The 26,245-nt window shown below is 40.6% G+C and overlaps 1 protein-coding gene across 4 annotated transcripts in view; it reads right to left on the reverse strand.

The window, feature by feature from the left end:
• The window catches only part of CAMKMT (calmodulin-lysine N-methyltransferase), a 379,952-nt gene that overhangs the window by 61,433 nt on the left and 292,274 nt on the right, over positions 1 to 26,245 (reverse strand). The gene's annotated exons all lie outside the window — the stretch shown is intronic.

Below are 26,245 nucleotides of genomic sequence, written 5' to 3' on the forward strand. Positions count from 1 at the left end.
TTCCTTTTTTCAATTAGAAATATCAAACTGGAGGTTTAAATTAAGAAATTCAAGTTTCACCAACTTTGCCACATCTTTAAATTTAACCATCGGGGCTCCTGGGTGGCTCAGTGGGTTAAAGCTTCTGCCTTTGGCTCAGGTCATGATCCCAGGGTCCTGGGACGGAGCCCTGCATCAGGCTCTCTGCTCAGCAGGGAGCCTGCTTCCCCCTCCCTCTCTCTCTGCCTGCCTCTCTGATCTCTGCCTGTCAAATAAATAAATAAAATATTTAAATAAATAAATAAATTTAACCATCAACCTCTGCAGTAAACTCCATAGATGGGCAATTTCTAAAATCATCACTTACAAATCATTTCCTTTGAGGACTTAATCTTCATGAATGAATATGAATGCCTTAAACAAAAATACAAACATGCTTGGAAATGATAGTCTCTAGCGGTTATCACAGGGTCATAGGGCTCTAAGTACTTTTGATGTTTTTTACACTTTTTGTATTTTCCAAAGATCTTTTCAACGAATATGTATCACTCCTATGATCGGAATAAACCACAGCCTTATAAAAACTGGGTTTTCGTCAAGGGTTCAGACTCAAAGGTTAGGCGGGACACTAGCACCCTGCTCCACCTGGGGTTGAAAAGGCCCCGCTGTCCTGGGAAAGAGCAATGAATGTTCTCCGCCTTCGCACTAAACTCTGTTCTCGTGGGTCCAGATGCAAAGTTGAAACACCTAATGTGACTTTTTTTTTTTCCTCCTAGATGCATCTCCAGCTTCAAAGAATGAGAAATCCCAACATTTCAACATTTCAGAGAAGAGGATGTCAAAGAAATGGTAAGTAAAATCCTAAGGGAATCAGTGGTAGATGAACAGCAAAGACCCCAGAGAAGCATTTGGAGCAGGGAAGTCTGCCCAAGTGTAAACTAGCTCAGCCTCCATGGTATTTCTGGTAGAAGTGACAATTTGGGAGAGAACAGAGTAAACCAGCAAGTGTTTGGAGTCATATTTAGGAAGAAAGTCAGAAAGGCAGTGGAGCATAGCAATTAAGATCACAGGAGCTTTGGAACCAGACTCTTTGGGCTCCAGTCCCAGCTTGTTGGGCTGCATTCCCTGGCTGAGTGACCTTGGATAGTTTACCTAACCTCTCTGTGCCTCAGCTTCCTCATCTGTAAAATAATGTAATTGTAGTATCAACTTCATAGAATGGTTGTGAGCATTAAATAAGTAAAATACATGAAATGTCTTTAGAACTGTTCATAATGAACTCAAAGAAAAATTAGTTGTTAATGTTATTCTCCTGGAGGGGATAAAAGGGTAGAAGAGAGAATATGTGGACCCTGATCATTATCCCAAAGACCAGAACAGATGGAGAACCTTTTTGTCCTGTTCCCATGCATGAACTTTGCTACAACCCTGAAGTCCTAATGCCCGTTATATCTCCATATTCTGTAAAGAATAAAGTATATAATAAAATTCTCTGAAGGAAGAGCCCAAGACACTATTCCACACCAAGTATATATAATCATCAGCATAATGAATTTCTTTATGCCTTTAGTAGATGGTTTTGAGGTTTAAAAAAGTAATGATAGGGGAAGGGTATTTAACTAAAACTCAAGCTTTGATTAAGTACAAAAATGTGACTTTTAAATGAATAGTCTTTAAAAAGAGTTTTATAATTTTCTCAAAAAATTATAGAGGTTGATTTTTAACTAAATTAAATACAAAAATACGTAGAACAAAGTTAATAAAATCACCTTAAATTACACCACTAGTGTATAACCTCTAGTAACATTTTGGACATCATTCTAAAAAAAGCTCTCTGAAGCACAAAGATACTTTACACAAACGGGATCTTATTATGCAGGTATTTGTCAGTCTGACTCTGCCCCACTCAATATGTAGCGAGTAACTTCCAATGACAGTAAAAGTGTACCTGCATCATTTTTTTTTTTTTTAAGTAGGCTCCATGCCCCAGAATGAAGCCCAACACGGGGCTCAAACTCATGACCATGAGATCAAGACCTGAACTGAGATCAAGAGTTGGACACTTAACCAACAAAGCTACCCAGGCTTCCCCTTGCATCATTATTTTTAATGACTGCCTGATTTGATGTTTGCATCATAATTTATTTAACCCATTTCTTCTTGAGAGACGTTCAAGTTATTTTGAGGTTTTGGTCCTATGAGATTATAGACAGTGGTACCATGAAGACACATTTTCCCCCCAAACTAGGATTTTTTCTCTATAGGTCAAATACACTCAGAAATGGGAAATCTGGTCAAAGGTTAAGTACCTATCACACTGTGATATATCAGACTATCCTCCAAAACATTTATACCAAACTATACCTCCAAATAAGAGTGTTTATTTCCCCAAAATCTTTTTTTTTTAAAGATTTTTATTTATTTGACAGACAGAAATCACAAGTAGGCAGAGAGGCAGGCAGAGAGAGAAGAGAAAGCAGGCTCCCCGCTGAGCAGGGAGCTGGATGCTGGGCTCGATCTCAGGACCCTGGTATCATGACCTGAGCCGAAGGCAGAGGCTTTAACCCACTGAGCCACCCAGGCGCCCTCCCCCAAAGTCTTTTTAAGATGAGGTTTGGCAACCCATTTTATTTTTTGCCAATCTATTATGTTTTCCAATGTTATCTCAGTGCAAACCAACACCATAATGAGATACCATTTCATGCCTTCTAGGATGGCTAATAACCAAAAAGTCAGACAATAGCAACCACTGGTGAGGTTGAGGAGTAAATATTGAAAATGGTACAGCTGCTTTGGAAAACAGTCTGGCAGCTCACCAAAAATTTAAATGTGGAATTAACATCTGGCCCAATAATTTCACTCCTAGGAATGGACGCAAGAGAAAAGAAAACATGGCAACACAAAAAGTTGTCAGTGAACGTTCATAGCGGCATTATTCATAATAGCCAAAAAGCAGAAACAACCCCAACATCCATCAACTGATGAGCAGATAAAATGTGGTAGAGCCATTCAATGGACCATTATATGGCAACAAGAAGAAATAAAGTACTGACTTATGCTACAACATAGATGGAACATGAAAGCATTACGCTGAATGAAGGAAGCCCAACACAAAGAACCACATGTGGCATGTTTCCATTTATATGAAATGCTCAGAATAAACAAATTCACAGAGACAGAATATACAGTGGTGATTGTCTAGGGCTGTGATGGTTGAGAGTAAATGTGGAGTGACCTTTTAGAGGTGATGAAATACACTAAAATGGTGGTGACGGTTGCACAACTCTGTGAATATACTAAAAATCACTGGGTGAACTGTGTAGTATGTGAATTACATCTTAATAATGCCATTATTTTAAATCAGAGAAAGACAATTATCTTATGACCTCCCTGATATGAGGAAGTTGAGAACCAAAGTGGGGAGTTTGGGGGGTAGGGAAGGAAAAAATGAAACAAGATGGGGTCAGGAGGGAGAGAAACCATAAGCGACTCTTAATCTCACAAAACAAACTGAGGGTTGGGGGGGGTGTTATAGACACTGGGGAAGGTATGTGCTATGGTGAGTGCTGTGAAGTGTGTAAACCCAGCGATTCACAGACCTGTACCCCTGGGGCTAATAATACATTGTATGTTAACAAAAAATTAAAAATTAAAAAATAATGCCATTATTTTTAAAAGTTTTCTCATTTCTATGTAGAATTATAATGGTCTTTTTTAAAAAAAGGATTTTATTTGTAAAGAACTTATACAGAGTTTAAAGAGCCACTGAGTTCTGTGAGAATGACTAAGACAAAAAATGATTAAGACAAATGATTTTGATTAAGATTAGTACCCAGCCCCTCTGACTCAATCTTTCTCTTTTCTCAGAAACTGCTACTTATAATTCTTTTAATTGATGTGTCTGGCAATTACCTCCATATTTCCACATATGTTTGTATTGTCACTTCTTGATTTTTCAGTTTTAGGTATTATCTATTGCCCCTTCACTATGGAAGATAAGCTTCTTTCCCTTTCATCTATACTCCTCACCTCATACCACACACATTATGTTCCTTATCCACCCACCATCACCATCTTCCAATTATAGATGTTATAATTTTGGTAATATAGAGTCATTGTCAATTTCATTATGACCAGGAAATAATACTGAGTCATGTAATAAACTGTGATTGCTATTTCTCTCATGTATAATTTCCCCACATGTGGAGTTTATAATTGTCTATTTTTTTTTCCTTTGCTAAGGTTTTTTATTCAATCTCAAAATCCAGTTGTCAAATTTGCCCTCTCAGTACATTCATTCACATCAGGTATTCTATCCACCTCATGAGGAATTCTCTCTTGGTGCCTTCCCACCTGCCTTAGCCTGGACTGAATGCCCCCTGTGCTTGGTGCACAGCTGATACCCTAGAATCAATTTTCATACCATTCCAGACTCCCTTTTGTCCTTCTCCTGTATTGCATCTCTTGTTTCTTCTACTGTTTGTCTTCCTCTCTTGGTTTACTTCCTCATTTTAGTGCAAGACATCCTTCAGTAGCTTCTTGAAAAAAAAGTGCATGGAGGTGAATATTTGGGAACTTCCATGATTCAGTGGGTAATCTCAATCTGGAGACTCCATGCTCTTCAGATCTTGAAAAGTTTCTTGGGAAGTTCCATTGATTACTTTCTGTCCTCTTTACCTAGAGTTCCTATTATTTGGATGTTGAATCTCCTGAACATGTCCTCTAATTTTCTTATATTTTCTTTCCTGCTTTTTATCTCATACTGTTTTCTATTTTCTTGGAAATTTCCTCAACTTTATCTTCCAACTCATACTTCTCATTTATGCTTTTTTTTTTTTTTTTTAGGTTTATTTGAGAGAGAGAGAGTCACAAATGGGTGGGAGGAGGGGCACAGAGAGAGAGGGAGAGGGAGAATCCACAAGCAGACTTTCCCCTGAGTGCTGAACCCAGTATGGGACCTGATCCCAGGACCCCAAACCGAAATCAAGAGTCAGACACTTAACTGACTGAGCCACCTAGGTGCCCTACACTTATGCTATTTTTGCTGGTAGTCCTCTGAATATTTCTTTTTTAGTGCATCTTCTTCCTGTTTCATGAATCAATCTTTTAAAAAATTATTTGAAAATATTAATTACAGTTTCTTTTAAGTTTTCTTATTCCTACATAGTCTATTTTCTTCATGTTGCTTTTTCCTGTTAATTGATTTTGGTACCTTTCACATTAAAACTTTACTCAGATATCTGGTAATTCTTTGATGTTTGCTTAAACATAATAATAGAAAGATAAAAAGCTGGTTGGAAGTGAAGCTGGCTGAGTGTTGGGGGATGGAGTGGAGTGGAGGTGGCTCTTGTGTAGGCTCACCCAGTCTCTCTAGCCTGCTTCTGGTACGCTGTCTGATTTCAGCTGTGCCTGGTGTCCCTCAACCAAACACCCTTCGGTTTAACCCTCTCTGTAGAACAAAACTCTTTCATTTGGGAGTACAGAGAAAGAAGTTACTCAGTAGTCTGGAATAGGTATGTAACTACTTTACAAACAGTTTTCAAACAGTTTTCAATCAATCTTCCTTGTTTTAGCCCCCTTCAACTCCTACTTGTACAAATGCCCCAACTTCTGAGCCTTTCAAAGTCTCAGAAGTATGAATTGGTTTGGTTTTCAGTTTTCTCATATCTGCTGAGTCAATGACTTCTCATCCATTTGTTCCCAGCTTCCAAAATTATGTTGTTGTATGTCCCCTCATTCTATCGTCCTTGTGGGCTTAGGTTTTAAAAACATCTTCTTTATAGTGGCTTACTGAGGTTTCTGGAAGGAAGTGACTTTAAAGCATTGTTCAACCTCCGAGTTTACCTGAAATCCAGAAATGTATGGTCTTTTGAATGTAACTGTTTATGGGCTAATTCTAGAACCCAAGACACATTATAACAATTCTTATCTCTCACAGAGTACATTTCTTTGCCTAAATACTTGAAACTTTGAGTGGTGGTGGGGTTTCAGTATATATCCCAGAAGAACAGTGACCAGAAGGACTTCATGAAACAAAGAGAAACTCATTGGAAAAATGATGAGAATATATTTTAGAAGGACATACAACCCAATGACACTAGTAGGGAAGATTTTCTTATGCTCAAGATTTTTATACTCCATTAATAATATCATAGGGCTCTATCAATCAATTACAGGTATTTCCACTATATTATTGACATCACTTGATAGAGAAAGAAAAATGCCCATAGCGGCATTTGGAGTTGCTACAGTTTTGGTCCCCCCAAAAAGCATCACAAGACATTTTAATTAATGACTTATTCTAGATAACTTGTTTCCTAAACACATGTCATGAATTAGGGTACTTTCTTAAAAATTAGCTTCCTTAAAAAAAAGCTTTAGTGCTTTCTATATAAATTGAGTTAGTTTAACTCATAGGAGAAAAGTCTTTCTTCATCCATTGGGCTTCCATAAAGCATTAACTAAACAAGACCTCTGTTTGGAAGAAGAAAAAGAATAGTATATTATACTTGGGTTTCCATGGTCATTTGATTTCATTCCATTTTCTTTCAAACAAAGGATTGCTTCCTTCCGGATGCCTCTGTCAGAACAGGTCTGCTAGATCTAACAAACTTCAGAAAGCTGTAGCCAGCCAACACGAAAATAAGAAAAACTAGCTGTCTATGTAGCAATAATGGGGGGAGAAGTTGCCAATGTGATCCATTTTCTGGATGCAGCCACTTTTTTGTTGTTTGTTAAGTAGCTAGTATAGAATTATTTTAAATGCCAAGTTTTACAGTTAACCTGGAAACCAACAATACATCCATTATTAACCTGAGGGCTGAACCACCCTAAAATTAACTATGTAGATATTAAGAGACCTAAATCTCTAACTGAGATTAGAGATCTTCTAATCCTTGCTCCTAGATCACTTGCATTTGAGATCTTTTTGCTTCTCCAGAGTTCATGTTAGAGGAAAGTCCTGAGAATTTGTCAGATGGCAGCCGACCAGCAGACTACTGACTCCTGCTTTTCACTCTAAGAGCTTGTACTTGGCCCTTGGGGGCAACACACCCAGCTCTGGAAGCACAGAGATGGTTTTACTCTGATCAACTGATATCTACCCACGCAGCAGTCTTCTTTACCCTCCTCAAAAGAAAGGATCATGTCCATCATGCAGAAGTCAGAAGTAAGGCCTCTCCCAAATCTGAGACTCCAATGGGGAGGCCACCACACCCTTAGCTAAGCTGTTAAGTCTTCTGGAAGAAGATATTCATTGGCAGGTGTTACTAAAAGGAAAAGCAGTTCATGTGAAATGGGTATGTAAACCTCTTGCACTGTCTTCCATTTCCTCTGTTTTCCATTTCCTCTGCCTCCTTTTCCTTAAACATTTCTGCTTTGCACTCATGTTTCAACCCAGAGTGGAAATCCAAAAGAGAACTACAGAATACCCCATAAATATCTGGGGGGCACCAGTACGTTTCAGGCCCTATGGATCAGCAGGGAATGAGACAACATGGTCACTGGAGCTCCCATCTAGTGAGAGAAGGCGATATTAAATAAACAATTATTCAAATGATGTGCCCAATTATAATTGTAATAAAGGCTATGTAGGAAAAATAGAGTGTACTTCTGAGAACATACCATAGGGGATTTGACTTGGCTGGAAGGGATGTTGGGAGGAGTCCATCAGAGAACACTTCCCTGTAGAAATGGCATGCAAGCCGAGACCCAGAGAACGAAGGGCCAAGTTAGGAAGAAGAAGGGGATGGGTGGAGGGGAGGGTCCATCCTAGAGGAGCCCCAGGAGATAAAGTTTTGAAGAGGAGAACAGTTTGATATTCTAGGAATGGAAACAGGGTCAGTGGAGCCGCAGAATACACGAGAAAGTGGGGTGACTGGAGGAGTGGCTAGGGGCCAGATTCCAGAGGCTCAAAATCCTGTTAAGATTTTCAAATCGTATCTTAATAGAAGTGATAAATTTTGAGCAGCAGACTGTTATGATCAGACTTACATTTCAGAAGTTAAGTCTGACTACCCTAAAGAAAACAGACTGAAGAGGGACAAGAGGTGGTGGGGAGAAACGAGGTTGGAGGCTTCTGCAATGACCTAGGTGAGTGCTGATGGTGATCTGGGTGATGGTTCGCAGAGAGGAGGAAAGGTGAAAGTGAAAAGGTATGAACTATACTTAGAAAGTACACTGACAAGACTTACTAGTTAATTAGAAGAAGGGGATGGTCAGAGAGAGGAAAGTATCCAGTATGACTTAGGTTTGTGTCATGAGTAAGCAGGTGGATGATGTATAGCAAACGCATATAGGGTTTCCCCTCAACTTTATATGAAGTGAGGAGGCTGGATTCCTGGCACAAAAAAAAAAAAAAACACCCACTAGTGGATTGGGGTCTGATTCTGGCTCGTTCACTAATAATCTGTATGACATGGGTAAGTAATTTAGCCTTTCTGGGCTTTAGGATCCTCACTGGGAAGATACTAGGCTTGGGTTTGATTACGTCCAGGAAGCCTTCAAGCTATAAACAGTTACAATAAAAAACCAGATCTCATGCTCCGGACTTAGAGTCCAGCTCGCACATTGGCGCTGATGGTCGTGACCTTGGGCAAGCTCCTTAAAGTTTCTAAGCCTCATTCATCCCTTCGTTCAACTTACGTTTACTGGCAGCCAGGCCTATTCTAGGAGCTGGGGATAGAGCAGTGATTAAAACAAAGCCCTTGCCCAAATAGCTTCAAGAGGGGCAACGGACAATAAACAAGGAGATTCCAGACAGTGCTTAATGTTGTGAAGAAAATAAAACGTTAGGGGCATGTGGGTGTCGTTAAGCCTCCAACTCTTGGTTTTGGCTCAGGTCATGATCTCAAGGTCATGAGATCAAGCCCCAGGTCGGGCTTGGCTCAGCACAGAGTCTGCTTAAGATTCTTTTTCCCCCTTCCCTTTCCCTTCTCCTCTGCTCCTCCTCCTGCTAGTGCTCTCTGTCTCTCTCAAATAAATAAATAAACAAACTCTTAAAAAAATGAAGACATAAATAAAAGCAGAAGATAATGAAATCAACAATAACGATGCCCAGGGGAGGCGTGTTGCTACTTCAGCCGGTGCTGTTGGGCAATGTCTCAGTTCTCTCCGCTGTTGGGTGCTCGCAGTAAAAGTACCCACTCACAGCATGGTTGTGAGGATTAAATGAGAAAATGCACGTAAGGCACTTAGAACAGTGCCTGGCACGGAGCGAAATTCTTACAACGTGAGCTACGGTTATAACTCCTATTTGTCAGTGGTATTATTTTGACTTGTTTCTATCCAGGAAATTTTATCAACCTTGATTGTATTTTTATGATAGTTTCGGGGAGATTATGATTCCTAATTGATAGCCTGCAAAATCAAACTGAAACTGACTTTTGGGAAAGCTCACCCTAGCTGTGGGAACTTTGAAAACTGATTGTAAGCAAGAATTCCATAAAAATGGACAAAGCTTGTTCTATACTTGTCCTCCTGCTCTGATCCTTTAAAAGACTTGTTCTGCACAATAAATTATTAAGGGCAGGCTTCCCTTTGGTTGTGGAGCCAGATCACAGAGAACACCAGCACATCTGGGTGAAAGGGGGTTGGCGTTGCCCAGCACAGAGAGCAGGTGGAAGCTTGCCCCCCCCCACCCCGCCCCCATGCTGGCGTGTTAACATGAACTGAATGCTGACTGCTGTCCGGACACTATGAGGTCGATGAGGAAATCAAGGCACAGAGAGGTTGAGAAACCTTCTCCCAAATCAGGCAGATATTTTGTCATGAAGTTACCATTCGAACCCAGGTAATCTGACTCTAACCTGAGCCTGTGTCTTATACTGCCATCCTCTAGATTATGAAAACAAGGGTCCAAATGAATTGCTTTGCAGTTTTGTTTCTTCTCCTATTCCTGGAGAAGCCACATGCACTAAAAGAATGACACCCAGTGAGCACGTGGAAGGAAGAGAAGGGGGCACAAAAAATTACCCAAGTATTTCAACAATAAATTCCTCTAGGACTACAAGATGGGCCCATTTCCGGGTGTGGTTTGATTTTTAAAAATGCATTGATTTGGGTTATGGACATTGGGGAGGGTATGTGCTATGGTGAGTGCTATGAAGTGTGTAAGCCTGATGATTCACAGACCCGTACCCCTTGGGGCTAACAATACATTATATGTTAACTATAAAAAATTTAAAAATAGGGGCACCTGGGTGACTCAGTGGGTTAAAGCCCCTGCCTTCGGCTCAGGTCATAATCCCAGGGTCTTGGGATCGAGCCCCGCATCAGGCTCTCTGCTCCACAAGCAGCCTGTTTCCTCCTCTCTCTCTCTCTGCCACCTCTCTGCCTACTTGGGATCTCTGTATGTCAAATAAATAAATAAAATATTAAAAATAAATAAAAAAATAAAAATGCATTGAGATTAAAAACTTAAATTTTACTTCTGATACCTCCTGAGGGAAGGGAAAGATGAAAGGCATCCCAGCTTCATCGCGACTCTGTGGTGGGGACGAGGAGATAATCTATGGAGAGTGTGTTCCAGCCTTCCATCGGATGGCCGGTTTTAGAGCAGACTCTAGGAAAGCAGCTAAGCGACCGATGAGAAATGAAGATGGGACAAGGAAGACACTGCAGCAGCACCAAGAGAAGGGAATACACAGGATGCACTACAACCACGGCCACGGTCAGCTTGCATGCCTCCTACAGCAAAGACAACCTGGAAGATAGCTCTGGGACTTATTAGCTTTAGCAGCCGAGTGAATCACTTATGCTCCCCTTACACCATCTCCTTCTCTGTAAGTAACGGTACTATCTACCCTGTAAGTGTAGATGGGAGGATCAAATGAATTAGAAGACCAAATAAGTACTCAGTACTAGTTGTTATTACTATTAATGGCATCACTAATTGGACACTCACTGCTTGGTAAACGCTGGGCTGTTTGCTTTATACAGATGATCTCATTTAATCCTGAAAACTGTCCTGTAAGGGAGGTACTATTATTATGGCCGGTGAAGGGGGCACAATGAGATTTACTGAAGCACACAGAGCTGAAGTGGTACAGCCCACAATTTAAGCCCAAATGCTCAACCGCCAGGGCCCAGTTTCTTTCTTTCTTTCTTTCTTTCTTTTTAAAAGATTTTATTTATTTATTTTAGAGAGAGTGAGAGAGAGAATAAGCAGGGGGAAGAGGCAGAGGGAGAGAGAGAAGCAGGCTCCACGCTGAGCAGTGAGCCCGGTGTGGGGCTTGATCCCAGGACCCTGAGATCAAGACCTGAGTCAAAGGCAGACGTTTAAGCAACTGAGCCACCCAGCTGTTCCGCCAGGGCCCAGTTTCTTAATCACTACCCTATATTGCTCCAACCCTGATGGCGAGTCCTGAAATCCTGAGAACTAGTGTCTAGTTCTCATGGCCATCAATAACTAATTTTAGGACTTCGGACAAATCATATTTGGGCTCTGGCTTCAAGAATAAAATGGAAGGGTTGAATTGATTTCTGAGGGTTCTTCCAATTCTTAAATCCATTGGCTATGATCATTATATCTGTGCATTTCCAAATGCTGTAAAGCTATGAAATTATCAGTGGGCTCTAGACAACATTTTAAAGAAATTAGATTCCCTTAGATATTTTATTTGTACTATAATAGCAAATCTAAATAATATAATAATATCAAATCTAAACCCTTGCCAGGAAATATTTTAGATAGGATTCAAAATGGTCTCAGAAGTCAAGCCTTCCTAACATGTCTATTTTAATTGAATTGGCACTGCCTTTGTTAATTCAATCTTACAGCTTCAGAAGAGAGACTGCTCAAAATCTGTGTACTCTAGTGGCAATAGTGTTTTTATTTAGCTAATCCAGCATATTAATAACAGACAACCTCCTCAAGAACAATTTTTCTTCTTCGATATGGAGCACTGTTCTCAGATAAATGCTGCTTTCTTCCTTTTTCTTGTTTTTTTGCTCATATTTCCTCCTTGTCAGGGTAACAAATTACCTTTGGGGCAGAAGAAATTTTCTCTAAGTCTGAAAGCACAGGTAGAAGGACATTTCCTTGTGTGATCTCTCTGGGCCTAGGCCAGATAATGCTCCAACCCCATTAGTCAGAGAGGATATCAGAAAGTGAAACAGTTATTTCTGTCAAGGCTGGACCCAGACAGCTCCTAGTAAGAGAATAAACATGGCCTGGGCTCCCCCAGAAACCCAGCACATCTTTCTCATAGTTAAAAAATAAAAGAAGAAGAAGAAAAAGAAAGAAAAAAGGAGGCAGATGTTCATTGCCAGTTTTACTCCCAATAACCCTCTCCTTCAAGACCTTGCTGTGCCCAGTGTCCTCAGAGTGGGGTGATCAGGCTATCATTTTGATGAAGTCACCCTTTTTCCCCTTTTAAAATAGGACTGTGTTGTGTCTTGGTCATGAGGAAGCAGGAGTGTGCCAAATAAAGTGGAAGAAGAAAATATTAGACATAATTGTCATTGTTCTTTATCTTAGGCAAGGAGTCCCTTCACTCACACAAACACACACTTGTTACATGGCATACCAAAGTAAGGAGAGTGAAATTCCCCCTTGGTCACCTATGATAGATTAACTTGATTCCTTTTTCTCCCCCGAGATTTTATTTTGGAAACTTTTTTATTTTTGACCTCTATACCCAACATGGGGCTCGAACTTACAACCCCAAGATGAAGAATTGCATGTTCTACTGACTGAGCCAGCCAGGCGCCCTGTGAACTCGATTTCTAAAGTAGCTTTCTGCCTTGGAGTCCAGCTTCATCTCACTTCCAGGTAAACATGAGAAATGGATTCTAAACAAGCAGAAAGCCTTGCATTCCAGGTGAACTACGTGCTTGGCACATTTAGGCAAGGAAAGAAAATGGTGTTCTGGGGGTCCATGATACAGGGGCCAAAGCAGAGCACATTTATTAAACGGCCCTGGTATTAGTCTTGTTAGGCAGAACTTAATTATTTAGCAGTGTTGTTTGGAAGGGGTGGGCTCCAATGTTTCAAAACTGCCTTTCCTCCCCGTTCCTCCCCTCAGGCCTGTGATGGGATGGTGGGAGGAGGACCGCCCACCCCGTCTTACAGCAGGAATCGCCATTAGTAAGTTCCAAAAGGAAAAACACCATTAGGCAAATTGACTCAGTAAACATGGCAACATCTCAGCATGCAGAGGTGGTTTCAACCCATTTTAAACAAACCCCTCTCTCTCTGCCATCCTATCTGAAAGTAAATGTGTGATATTCAGACGGTTTAAAAAATTATGTATGTGAGTTGGCAGAGAAGCTCAGCTGTACAAAATGGCCTGGGTCTGTCCTTCTGGTCTCCCTGCTCATCCTTATTCATTGATACAAAGGAAGCATGACGGTCTGCTCTCCAGAAATTTCTGCCGCTGCCCAAACTTGGGCAGCTCACTGCAACTAATGTGGAAATAGAGTGCGAAGCACGTCCTGCCTGTAAACACAGCGGTCTCGCTCTGTCAGGGCCATCCACAAATGGCTCCGACCAACTTGTATGATTGTCTTTAACACCTTTTTGTATTTTTTAAAGAAATGAATTTGATTTCATTTTCCTTCCCCAGTTTTCAAATAGTCATTAAAAATTAAACAACACTGGGAAAGGCTTTTGTGATTATAGCCTTCATTCTCCTGCAACAAACTGGATCTATAAATTTACGTACCATTGTAGATGTAAATTACAAAATTTATATTCAACTATATTAAAACATCTATTCCAAAAATGATTACCAGTTGTGAAAAGCAGACAGGCTTATCACTTGCTGTCAGTTGTTCATGTCTAGTTAAGCAATAATGTGCTAAAACTGCTCTTTTGTTTTGTGTAAGAATTTTGGCAATAGAAGAAATGAACGCTCAGTTAATAAAAACTCAGGCTGCTTTTTGCTTTGATGGAGGAAGCAGCTGCCTGTTTTCATTTGCTGCAGAGCAGCAAAACCCATCAATATAATAAGCAGCTTAGATGCATCCATCCACAGCATCTGTAAGGATATAGGGCTATTCGCTCAAAACCAATCCCTGGTTTAATTTTAACAAAGATGTGTCTGACATATTTGAAAATGCATTATAATAGGTTTTGAAACACGAACAATTTCTCTTTCTTTTAAATACTTTTTACGAATCTGAAAGGTGAGTGTACGTAGCTGAATGATAGCAATGATAAAAAGCAGCCCAAACTGTGAGGCTGTCTTAAAATAAGGGCAGGAAAGAGAGCAAATCAAGAGGCAGTTACTTGGTCCTCTTTGAAACGGGAGTAATTCATTTGAAAGTGATTTCATTCATTCATTCATTTACTCACACAAATATTTACTGAATCCTTCCGGTGGACTGAACTGGGTGAGATACTGAGGCCACCTTTCTTACTCTCAAGGAGTTCACTCTTTAGGACTTAAGATGGGTACAAAAACATTACTGAAACAATGCGGTAAGCACAGTGATACAGACAGAGACACACTTTTCTGTTACCTCTTCATTAAAAAAAAAAAAATTCAAATGGGCAGAGAACACAGAGGAAATGAACATAAAAATTAAAAATCAAATACCGTCTCTTCCATTATACAGTCACACACTTCATTAGACATACCTTTAAGAAAACTGAATCATGTTTAAACACATGTCAAACTGTTTACTAGTGTAGCCAAGAATTATCACACTTTGGAGAAAAGTTTTGCAATTTTGTTTGGACAGCCTCTAATACAGTAACCACTAGACACTCTTACATGATTGCGAATATACCACACGGCAAACCTATATAAAACACAAACTTCCAAATAACTTATTATGAGATGTAGTATGATTTGGTTAGTGAAAATGCTAAGAGATTTATTTTGTTTCATTTCGTTTCATTTTATTTTATTTTACTTTAGTGCTGGGGCCATTCCAAAAAAAAACCAGATAATTCTAAATCCTCCTCTTCTTTTGATTCGATAGCAGATAAGTGAACATTAAATGATCGGCTGGGGACCTGTTTGATGTGTACACTAATGTAGGGTTAGCCATCAGTGTCTCGGGATGTCAAATTTAAATGAACATTTACTTGCAGAAACACTGAGAAAATGCTCCTAAAAATGAAAGCTAAGGGCTTTCTTATTCAAATATGTTCACTGTAAAACATACATACCTAGGTTTTAAAAAGAAATGTTTAGTTTTGGAGTAATTTTAGAATTATGGAAGAGTAAAAAGTTGCTGGCATAGTACAGAGAGTTGCTGGATACCCTCTGCCTGGTTTATCTCATTGTCACCATCTTAACATTTATCAAGACTAAGAAACTGACACAGATAGGTTCACCTTAAACCACATTCTTAGGTTCAGGTTTAAAAAAAATTTTTTTTATTAATCTTTTTAAATTAACATATAATGTATTATTTGCCCCAGGGGTACAGGTCTGTGAATCGTCAGGCTTACACACTTCACAGCACTCACCATATAATGGGAGTGTTCCTATTCAAGAGGAGAGCTGATGCAGGTATCTATCTGAAGTCAAAAATTAAACCCAAAGGGTAATACTAGCACCTATCATATCTTTTCCTTCCCTTAATTTTCTTCCTTATTCTTAAGTTACTCTAAAGAAATTCATATCAGATTTAAGAATTAAAAGAGGACAGAAAATGCATGTAACTCACAGTTAAAAAAAAAAAAATCTGACCCTGCCGAGGAAACTGTGTAGCCCAGCAAAGCACTGGTTCCCCATTCCATTATTGAATGGGCAGCATATTATTTCTAAGTCATTATTCACATAGAAATTCTGATTGCCCCTATTCAATTAATACTTTCATATCACAGTGTGACATGGACCTTATAACCGATCTTGTGGCAGCATGAGTTAAGAACCACAAAGAAGTCAGAGGTCATTATTTTTCACCCATTCAGAGTGTTTATAAAGCATTCACTATGCACCCTCTACTCTCTGTGCATGCTTTCTTCCCTCCTCTGCTCCACTGCTTAATGGCCGGGCACAATGCTTCTAGAATCCTGCAAAGATTCATGGGCTACATACTGGTTAATCGTCATCTCTCCAACAGCAAGTAGGAAAAGACGCCTCTGGGGCGTCTTTAGCTCCAGTGGGTGGTTGCCAGACTGCGAGAAAATAAATGTCTGTTGTTAAGGCCACCCAATCTATGGCATTTTGTTGTGCTGGCATACACTAAGACAGTGGTCAATTGCTTGGTGCCTGATGATTGATTGAACACTCCCTCTCTAGCCCCAGTACATACTAAGTGGAAAGAACCGCCTCCCTTAAATGTACCCAGGACCACCAGAACCAGACAGAGCACAGCCATGGCCCTAGTGGAGCGCCTGCTTTGCTTCATCCTTTCTTCCCTCTCTTGGTTCCTCCAGTATCCCTTCTATGCATCTTGTCTCTCCTACTTCTCCCTTCGATCCACACTAAAGGTTTAGCCTCTGTTTTCTATTTAAAAGAATTCATAATAGAAGAACCAACATTAATCACACCCTGGTAAAAAAAATTTTGCTGAGACTTCCTTCAAGGTTTTATACCATCATTTTGATCTGCGTCTTTGTTATCTTTGAACATAAACCCCTTGAGGGCAAGGGAGCTCACTGCCTGTCTGACTTCTCTGTGGCCTGTTTACACAATGCATGTGAAGGTGTGCTGAATTCATGTATCACAGAGGCCAAATGTTCTAAACCTGGAAATCACAACAGTAGAAAGTGAATTTCTCTTCTTCCGCAACATCGAATGCTGAGCTCTATAATGTGTCTCCTCCGCACCTGATTCTAGCTGTAAATGCAATCACAGGTCAGTTCTTGTGTGGATAAGTTTCTAATTGCACTCAATCCACTTTCGCTGGCTTTCTTAATCTATATCCACAATCTGCAGAGCTGGCAGGACAATTATCACCAGAAGACAGGATAGATGCTCTGGGGAGTAAGGCTGTCCTGGGCCTAAAAGGTGCATGCTTACAAGGTTCCAGGCCGGCAACAAAGAATCCACATTCAATAGGCCATCTCTCTCTAAATCAATCCCTTTGCCTCATTCAGCAGAGCACATGTCATGAGTGCTCCTATCTGGGTTTATCTGTGGATATCTACAAACAGGCAGGTCTCTAATCATAGTAGCCTGGAATGAGTCCCAGAATGGGCCCTTTAAGTGACTTGAGATAGAGAAAATGGTTCTCCTTTCTTTTCTTTTCTTTCTCCTTTTTTTATTTTAGACCTTTTTTTTTTTTTTGGCTTTGATAAAATTTGTGACCTCAACCCATATAGCAAAGTGTATTCTCTGAGAATCACAACTCTTTGAGAAGGGCCTTGAAAATATACTATTTAAACCGAACTCTGGCTCTGAACTTGACACCACAATTATCTTTCTGTTGAGAAAAACACAAAATTCTAGAGCTGTTATATTGTTGCTGTCCCTTTCACACCAGGACACACGAGTGTTTTTAAGCCGAGATCAAAGTGCACGGGCTGAGTTGCTGGGAGTGGAGAAGTCATCACGATCTCTATGGACTCATGCTGGACTTCTCAGGACCGAAAGCAGATTTCCTTCTCTCTCCAGCAGCAAAGAGTTCATGTTACCGTGAACTCCATCATTCCTCCTCCTTGGCTCCATCTGCAACAAATGATTGAAAAAAGGACTGCAAACCCAGACCATTGTATTTAGGCTGGGATATTTTTCATTTGTTTCTGTTGCTCAATAGTACCAAAGAGGTTTTGGCTGAGCCAATACTACAGTAGAGGTCTAGGTTCATGCCATCATCGACACAGAAAACGAGAACCTTTTGGAATAATATATAACAGTGTTTGCACATCATGAGACTAGTTATTTATTACTTTTCACAGGAGCGCCAGAGAAATCTTGATTTATGAAGTAAGGCCCAGAGATTTAAGGGGCTTCCTTAGCCTTAGCTAGTCAGGGGCCGAGCTTCAGTTAGAACCTCAGTTCCCCAACACCTCACCATGGTTCTCTTTTCAGAATGAGAGACTTGAGCAATAGTGTAGGAAAGACATCATCAGTTGAATTTGCATTTTGTGGAAGGATTTTTACCTTCCAGGTGGAAATCAGTGTTTGAAGAAATGAATCTTCCTCGTTCCAACTTCAACATTTTCACAGACTCTTAGGAAGCAAATCTAAGCCTTTTGGTTTCTATTTCTCAATGAACAGTTTTATAGAAATACTCGCTGTCCCCAAACCATGTCCCAACATTACCGGCTGGAGGAGGGGGCTAGAGATACATCCATTCAGCTGCAGGCCCCTAATATCAGAACCTCTGACTTGAGGCCAGGAGGCAATGAGCACTCTTCGGATATGGTGACCCCTTTCTCCAGAATTACAATGATTATGTGCTTTGTTTTATAAAATTGGTCTTCTGTTTGCTTTCAGGAAATTTGTTATCTCCCCGGTCATTATTCTCGCTTACTCAAATTTCTCCATGTGCTTTCTCTTACAATTAAGAGTTTGCATCAGATTCCAGCTATTCTTTTGATTATCAGCATTCTAGTCATAATAAAAGAGTAATTTTATTTTATTTTGTTGTGTCTCGGGAGGGGAAATCATGTAATATATACAATTTTCACACACACCACTGTGTTGAGAAATGTAATTTTCTGCGTATTCTCTGCTAAGAATATTTTCAACGTTTCTGGATTGTCTCTGCACTCAGGAACGGGATTGAAATCTCCACTTTGGTATTTATCTGAGGCTGTGATAGCTCAGTCGTCTGCCGCCAAATGCCAAGATAGGGGGAATCTCATCATCCAGAGACCAGCTGCATGATGGGCAGTTAATAGATATATCAAACCTTAGGATATATGCTAAGCTGAAGAGATGATTGGTTGGTTGATACACTGATTGATTAGCATAGGGAGAATGGGTTTCTTCTTGACAACCTAAGATTATGCTTCAACTAAGCTCAAATTGCTTACACCTCTTCTATTGGGTTTAAAATTACAGTCCTGTCATCTGAAATCTCTCTTCAATGAAATTTTTACCATATATAAAAATTAAAGGGGAAAAGAAAGTAGGAGCACTGGATAAGAGTAAATGGAGTAGATACATTTCATGGTACTGTTGTTGATTCCACTAGGAAAAGTTGATATGTAAATCCCCTCGAAAAAATGTTACACATTTCATAAGCGATTACTTGAATATTATACAATAATTCAGGGGGAAAAGTTCAGTATGCTCACTGTTGGCGAACGCTGTATTTTCAAATACATTAAAGTTAGATCTCCTCTGTGTAAATACACGAATTAAAACAAAGATCCCTACTGATCAGGTTTACTTTCAAGGGCACATAGATTCTGTCCTCAGACTTTTAATATTTTTAACTGCTGGCATGCTTTCCGGGGGGGCAGGGGGAGAAAGGGCAGACTTAGGGAGCCTGAGGATTAGCTTTGTTTTTGAAGCAGCTTACCACAAGTAGTAACTTCTTTAATTAGCACTAATGATCCTAAAGATAGTCACATGGACATCTTGAAATATTTGAATATTGTGCACACATGTGGCATCAGGCATGCTTTAAAACGAAACAAAACCATTGAGCGAAGGAAACACAACCTTGTTCCACCAAACTCTAAACTGACGTGTAAGCGGTGCTGAATAAAAATCGTGAAGATGTTTTGCACAAAAAGCCTGCATTTGGAGCACGATAAATGTCCGATAATCTTAGTGAACACTGAACTCATTCAACATAAGCTTGATTTATGATGTCCTGCATAAAGATTCAATCTCATTGTACTCCGAATTATCAGAGACCGGCTGACGCAAAAGCCTTGCTCTCTCCCCTTCTCCCTCTCCCCACCTCCAAAAAAAAAAAAAAAAAAGAAAGAAAGAAAGAAAAGAAAAAAACAACAACAAAAAAGCTGGTAAGCTTTAATTCAGCACTTTGAAGAACACCCCCTCCTCTGCCTGAGCAAATAAGGATTTGGTTGCCGAATCGCACTGGATAAGTGGTTCATTGAGAATGTTAAAATCTGCATTAATAAATAGGACTGGGCTTCTCGGATTTTCCCCCTTCCTATCAGCTATGAGCGGTAGGGGATCAGCTGCGACTGAAATCCCCAGCTGAACAACCCACATACAACTCAGTGAGCAGACTTAAAACAAGGCCATTTATTGGTGACTGTTATGCAAACAAAGCGTCCAAGTCTTAGAAACAGATGTCAACTGAAGCATATGCTTACTGTAAACTGGAGTTTGATTCTCTTTATAAAAATAGACATAAATGGGCCTTCAGAAAGTAGACTGCCTCTTGTTGTCTACCACTGCCTAACTTGATTCAGCCTAAAGCTTTTAAAGAGATGAATAGACTGATATGTGAGGGCAAAAGAATAAAACTTTAAAAAAAAATTAAATTGGAAATAAATGATAACATGCTGGAGCAGTTCCCAGAAGCAATTGTACAGATTTTTCTCTAAAAACACAAGACAGGAAGTTAAAAGCTTCGCGCAGGTCACCCATGGCATGTCGAGTTATCATTTCCCATCATTTAGAGAGGAAGAGAGACGGCGCGTTTGCGTGGCAAGTTTGGCGGCGCGGACTTCTTCCCCTCCTCTCCCTTTCTTTTTCTCTCCCTTACCTCTTCTCACATCTTGATGTCTTTTAAATGTCACTTATTTTACATGAGGCGGTTGGTGGGGACATGAGTCAACAGCAATCAGAACCATTATCCCCTGCAGCGAGTCCTGTTCTTAATGCATTGTGACACCTTTGCTGGCCAGCCACCGATTTACCTTTCTGCTTCTGAGGGAATTAAGTGGCATCATGTGAAAATGGTTGTGATATGAACAGCATGGGCATAACTGGTATTAAATTTACCTCTCAGCCTAAGTGAATTTTCCTCACATGTGACTAATCAAAATGAAAGCTTGCGGACCTCGGCTGAGCTGGCCGGCACTTCCCCACCCCTGGGACCGGGGCTATTTTGTTTTATCTCTTTGTACAAGCTGGCAGAAGTTTAAAGTGAAGGGGATAATCCAGTGCTGGTGTCTTTATGAAATAACATCCTTACATGAAGAGGCTTTTAACTGTCTGTCGCCGTCCTCTCAAAAAAAAAAAGAGTGTGACAATCTCATTTTGCTGCGCACCCTCCCATGAAAAGGGAAAATAATAGCCATGGCCGCCATGGCTAGTACTGACCTTACGTGCTCTGTTATCCACTAAACACTTTAAAAGTCAGTTTTACATACACGGTGGGGGGAAATGAGGGAACTACCACAATCATTTTCACTTTAGTGAATTTGCCGTCCATTTGAAGTCGGTCACTTGATATCCCAACACACCCAGCCGGTGTGACAGGGAAACGCCAAAGAAAGCACCGTTGAAGGGAAGCCAGGCACAGACACGGCAGCACCCTACCAGCCAAGACGGGCCCGGAGGAATGGCAGCACCGAACGGCTTTGCGGGAACTTTCCCTCAAACTTCGACAGGAGAAAAAGAACAATCAGAAACGAAGTCCTTCAAATTTTCCGAAGTGCTTGACATTCCTACAAAAATGTTTTACTAACCACTTAGCAGAGATCAGTAGGTGCCAAAGGAAGTGCAGGCAGAGCAATTATCTTCCTGCACAGTCAGCCTGATGCTTATTCACAGACAAGAGTGGCTTGCATTCCGCCATGAACCAACTGTGCATGTTGCTGATAATAGAGCAGAGGTATTGCTAAATTGGTACTGAAATAGCACACCTCGTTTACTTCCAGCAACTTATTTGCGGAAGGCAATGAAGGCTGGAATATTTTCTCTTCACCACAAGAATACTCACCTCATTGTTAACATTAAAATTAGTTTTCTGACATGGCGCATGCTATGCATTTACTTTTCCTTAAATAGGAACTTCCGCGCCTAGAGTGAAACACTAATGGCATTTCTTGCCCCTTGTGGATAAGGCATTGCTTCATTAATAAACCATCTGGAAGCCTGACTGGTAATCAGAGTCCTGGCCACTTTACAGTTCTTCGCTCTGAAGTTCGTAGACTGTTGCCCTTCCTTTTGGTGATACATTTATTCCTGAACCCTCTGCTTTGAGGCAGGCACACAGAGTGGAAAGAAAAGGCATGGGGTGGGGTTGGGGGAGATGATTGAGAGTGTGGCAGCCACCTGATATAAGATAGAGCAATTGTCAAATCTTGAGCCACATTTATAAAATTTTATTTTACTATGTTAGGGGTGCTGCGGCAGGGGCAAAAGAAAATAGCCAGATAAATGGTTGCAATATTCTTTTTTTTAGAAAGGGGGGTGGGACAAAGAGAGAGGGAGAGAATCTTAAGCAGGCTCCATGCCCAGCACAGAGCCCAAAATAGGGCTCAATCCCACAACCCTGGGATAATGACCTGAGCCAAAATCAAGAGCCAGACGCTGAACTGACAGAGCCACCAAGTCACCACAATGGTTACAATATTCTTAAAGACTTGTCACCACCCACCCCCAAAAACTTGCATGTGAATTTTCCGAGTTCATACTTTCATTCTGAACTCCATGACCCAACTCTAATAGCCAGCCTAGGGCAAAAGAGTTTGAAGACTCTGATTCATACAGAAATAGAAGGAAAACTCTGTTAAGATTCTCTTGGGACCAACGAACTTCAAACCCAGTCCACTACTGATTTCCTGGAAATTTTCAATTTGGTGTGGAGACCAGAGAACCAAAATTCTCAAGCAGAATGAGAGAAAAACCGGACTCATGGCAAGATATTTATGGGAAAATAGAAGTAAGTAGTGGAGTCTGCCATTTACATAAAACATAAACATAGATTTCCAGGGACTGCCATTCTTAGGGTTCGTAAGAAAAAGGCTGAGAAGAGATGGGAAGGGAGGCTATCAGAAGAAAAAAAAATACGATATATGAGCATTCACACTTACAGTCTTACTCATGGGGAAAAAAATAAAACACAAACATCAGAAGGTAGCTCGTGAGCTGCCATTATCCATGAATAGTGTGGTCTGCTTTGGCCAAGTAAAACCTACTGGGCTAAAGAAAAACAAAACACCCAAGCAATTGGTTTTTAGAATTTGATTACATACTTCAGGAATGAGGCAGTAGTAATGAATCTAATCCGAGTGTTTGGATAGATTGGCCATCTTAGACATGTCTGAACCATTAGCTTGAGGCTAGAGCGTCATACCCAGGGTGGCCGTGCTCTTCACTGATGAGCGAGCAACTTTGCAGGCTTTGCAGCAATCTCAGGGAACACCGAGTTAAATTTAGACAACTATACAGATGACTATACCTGATGTCTAATACAAGATGGGGAACTAGCACCATTTCCATTCTCACTACCTACTTGCTTGCCATTCCAAAGCATTGAAGGAAAGGATCAATCTGAAGTCTAATTTTTCAATGCCTAGTTATTAAAATCTTTCTCCAAACTACTCAAGTATTGTTTGGAGGTTTTGTGATTGTTGTTAATGGGTTTTCTAAGACCCAGCAATCCAGTTAGGTAAAGTATACAGTCTGTTCAGGATCCATTCATGGAATTCCTATTTTCAGTGCTGCTGGACGTGGTTCGGCTACTCTGGACAGCTCCCTGGAGGGCAGACTGCTGATGAGGAAGTTGGGATTTAATTTGCCTGTGAACCCTTATTCCAGGAACTGAAGACAGTCTCCTACCCAGGTGTCCCTTACGCTGAAAATGTGCAAGTCTGCCTGTTTAGTTGCCAAATTCTGTTTTGGGATGTGTATGGGGTGGTGGTGGGGGAGGATATTTGCGGACTCCACTTATTCTAGTTAAAACGCCCAGCACACTCAAAACTATGAATAAGCTCATGCTGCCCCTCCATCATTCCCTCCAACTGAGGTATTAGATTCCCTCCAATCATGGAAATCTCACTTCACTGACTTCATAGCAATCTTTTAAAAAATGAGACTGGGCTCAATAAATCTTGCAGGTTGCAATCATTTTGTATAAGACAATTTTGATGAGGCAGTCTACGAGATGGAAATCCCTTCCAAGATTGTTTTAGGAATTTAAAATGTCAAATTAAATCGCAAACACAAATATGAAGGACCAACTCTGAACACAATCACCATCCTCTGGTTGGTATACAGAATCGAGGGCACTGTAAAATGAAACATAATACTAAAAGGCAGTGGTTTGTTTCCTACAAGTAACTAAATACTGAGAGAGAAAAATCCTTATAAGGGAAGAAGGCTAGCAAACTAGAAGTACAAAGACAGAATTAAGAATCACCATTTATTTAGCATCTGCTAAACACTGGGCACCGTGCTGGGCTATTTATAAGTATTATCATATTTAATAACTGAAATACCTTGCACTTTGGGCTGTCTTGCACAGATGAGGAAATTGAAGCTCAGTGAGGTGAGATGACTAGCCCAACACCCTCTCGTCTTTCCAAGTCAGGGAGTGCCCAAGCTCGGGGCTGAATCCAACCCAAGATCTTACATCCACCTGACTAAGGACCTCATCTATGGGGACAGAGAGGCTGGAATGTGTAGCAAAAGAACTAGGAGGCAGGGAGCCTGGAGGGTTCAGTTGTTAAGTGTCTGCCTTCAGCTCGGGTCATGATCTCAGGATCCTGGGATCGAGCCACACAGTGGGCTCCCTGCTCCTCGGGAAGTCTGTTTCTCCCTCTCCCACTCCACCTGCTTGTCTCCCTTCTCTCCCTGTGTCTCTCTCTATCAAATAAATAAATAAATAAATAAATAAATAAATAAATAAATAAAATCTTAAAAAGAAAAAAAAAAGGACTAGGAGTCACAACTGACAGGACTTTATGGAGGTGAATTGGGGGATACAGGAGAAAGAGGCTCAAGGATGACTTGGAGGTTTGGGGAATTTGTAGCATCATTACAACACAGGGGTGTCAGAATGGCAAGCCTGTTTTGAGGACCAAATGACGATTCGCTTGCTGAGCCACATTTTCACCATTATAAACGGGGAAAATCAATGAAAGGATGAATAAACATGCTTAAAAATTCATAAAAATGTGACATTTACATACAATGGACTATTATTCATCCTTTAAAATGCAGTAAAATCTGACATATGCTCCAAATGGATGAACCTCAAAGACATCATGCTAAGTGAAATCTGTGTGAGTCCACTTATATAAGGTACCTAGAGTAGTCAAATTTATAGGAACAGAAAGTAGAAGGGTGGTTGTCAGGGGCTAGGGGAAATAGGCGATTGGGGAGTTGATGTTTAATGTTTTGCAAGACGAAAGTTCTGGAGATGGATGGTGAAGACGGTTGCACAACAGTGTGAAAGTACTTAATGCCACTGAACTGCGCACTTCAAAACGGTTACTATGGTCAATTTTATATTATGTGCACTTTACCACAATTATAAATGAATGAGTGAATAAAATTTTAAACGGGAATAATATTTATATCCTAGGGTTGATGTGAGGATAAAAAGAGATAATGTTTGAACATTTGGTACAATACCTGGCATATAATTTATTTTAAATGTCAATAAATACTAGCTGCTTCTTTTTTTTTTTTCCTCTTCTCTCATCAGAAGAAAGGAAGAAAAGAAAGAAAGAAGGAAGAGAGGGAGGGAAGGAGAGAGGAAGAGAAGGGAATAAGGGGAGTGAGAAGAAAGCCACAAAGGGAACATGTCATGGCAGCCACAGAAGGACACAGTTCAGAAGAGGGGCAGGTCAACAACGTGAAATGCTGCAGACATCAAGGAAAATGAAGACTGTGGAATCTGACAATTTAGAATATATCGATAACTTCTGAAAGAGCTTCATCAGAGTGTAAGAAGCAATCAGCAATCAAGCTGAGGATGCAAGGAATGCAGGTTCCCTTTCGAGAGCTTGGGGGATGCAGAGGAGAATGATGGTAGAGGCTTCACGGGATGCAGCAAAAGGGAAGATTCTTGCACTCCCATTTGTTGGCTTGCTTGTGCTATTTTTTAAAATTTTTATTTTATTTATTTATTTATTTATTTTAAGTAGGTTCCACACCCAGCATGGAGCGCAACTCGGGGCTTGAACTCAGGACTTTGAGATCAAGACCCGAACAGAGGCCAAGAGTCAGAGGCTTAACGAACGGAGCCACCCAGGCGCACCTGCTGGCTTTAAAATACATTTTTTTAGGGGCACTCAGGGTCCTGGGATTGAGTCCCACGTCATGCTGGGCTCCATGCTCAGCAGGGAGTCTGCTTGCCCCTCTCCCTGGTCATGCTCTCTCTCTCAAATAAATAAATAAAATCTTTAAAAGAAAAATTTTTTTAAAGAATGATAACCCCTGGAGGCTCCTGGGTGGCTTAGTCGTTAAGCATCTGCCTTGGGCTCCAATCATGATCCCAGAGTCCTGGGATCAGGCCCTGCACCTGGCTCCCTGCC

The sequence above is a fragment of the Mustela erminea genome, chromosome 7, assembly GCF_009829155.1.
Source record: "Mustela erminea isolate mMusErm1 chromosome 7, mMusErm1.Pri, whole genome shotgun sequence".
Classification (NCBI taxonomy): domain Eukaryota; kingdom Metazoa; phylum Chordata; class Mammalia; order Carnivora; family Mustelidae; genus Mustela; species Mustela erminea.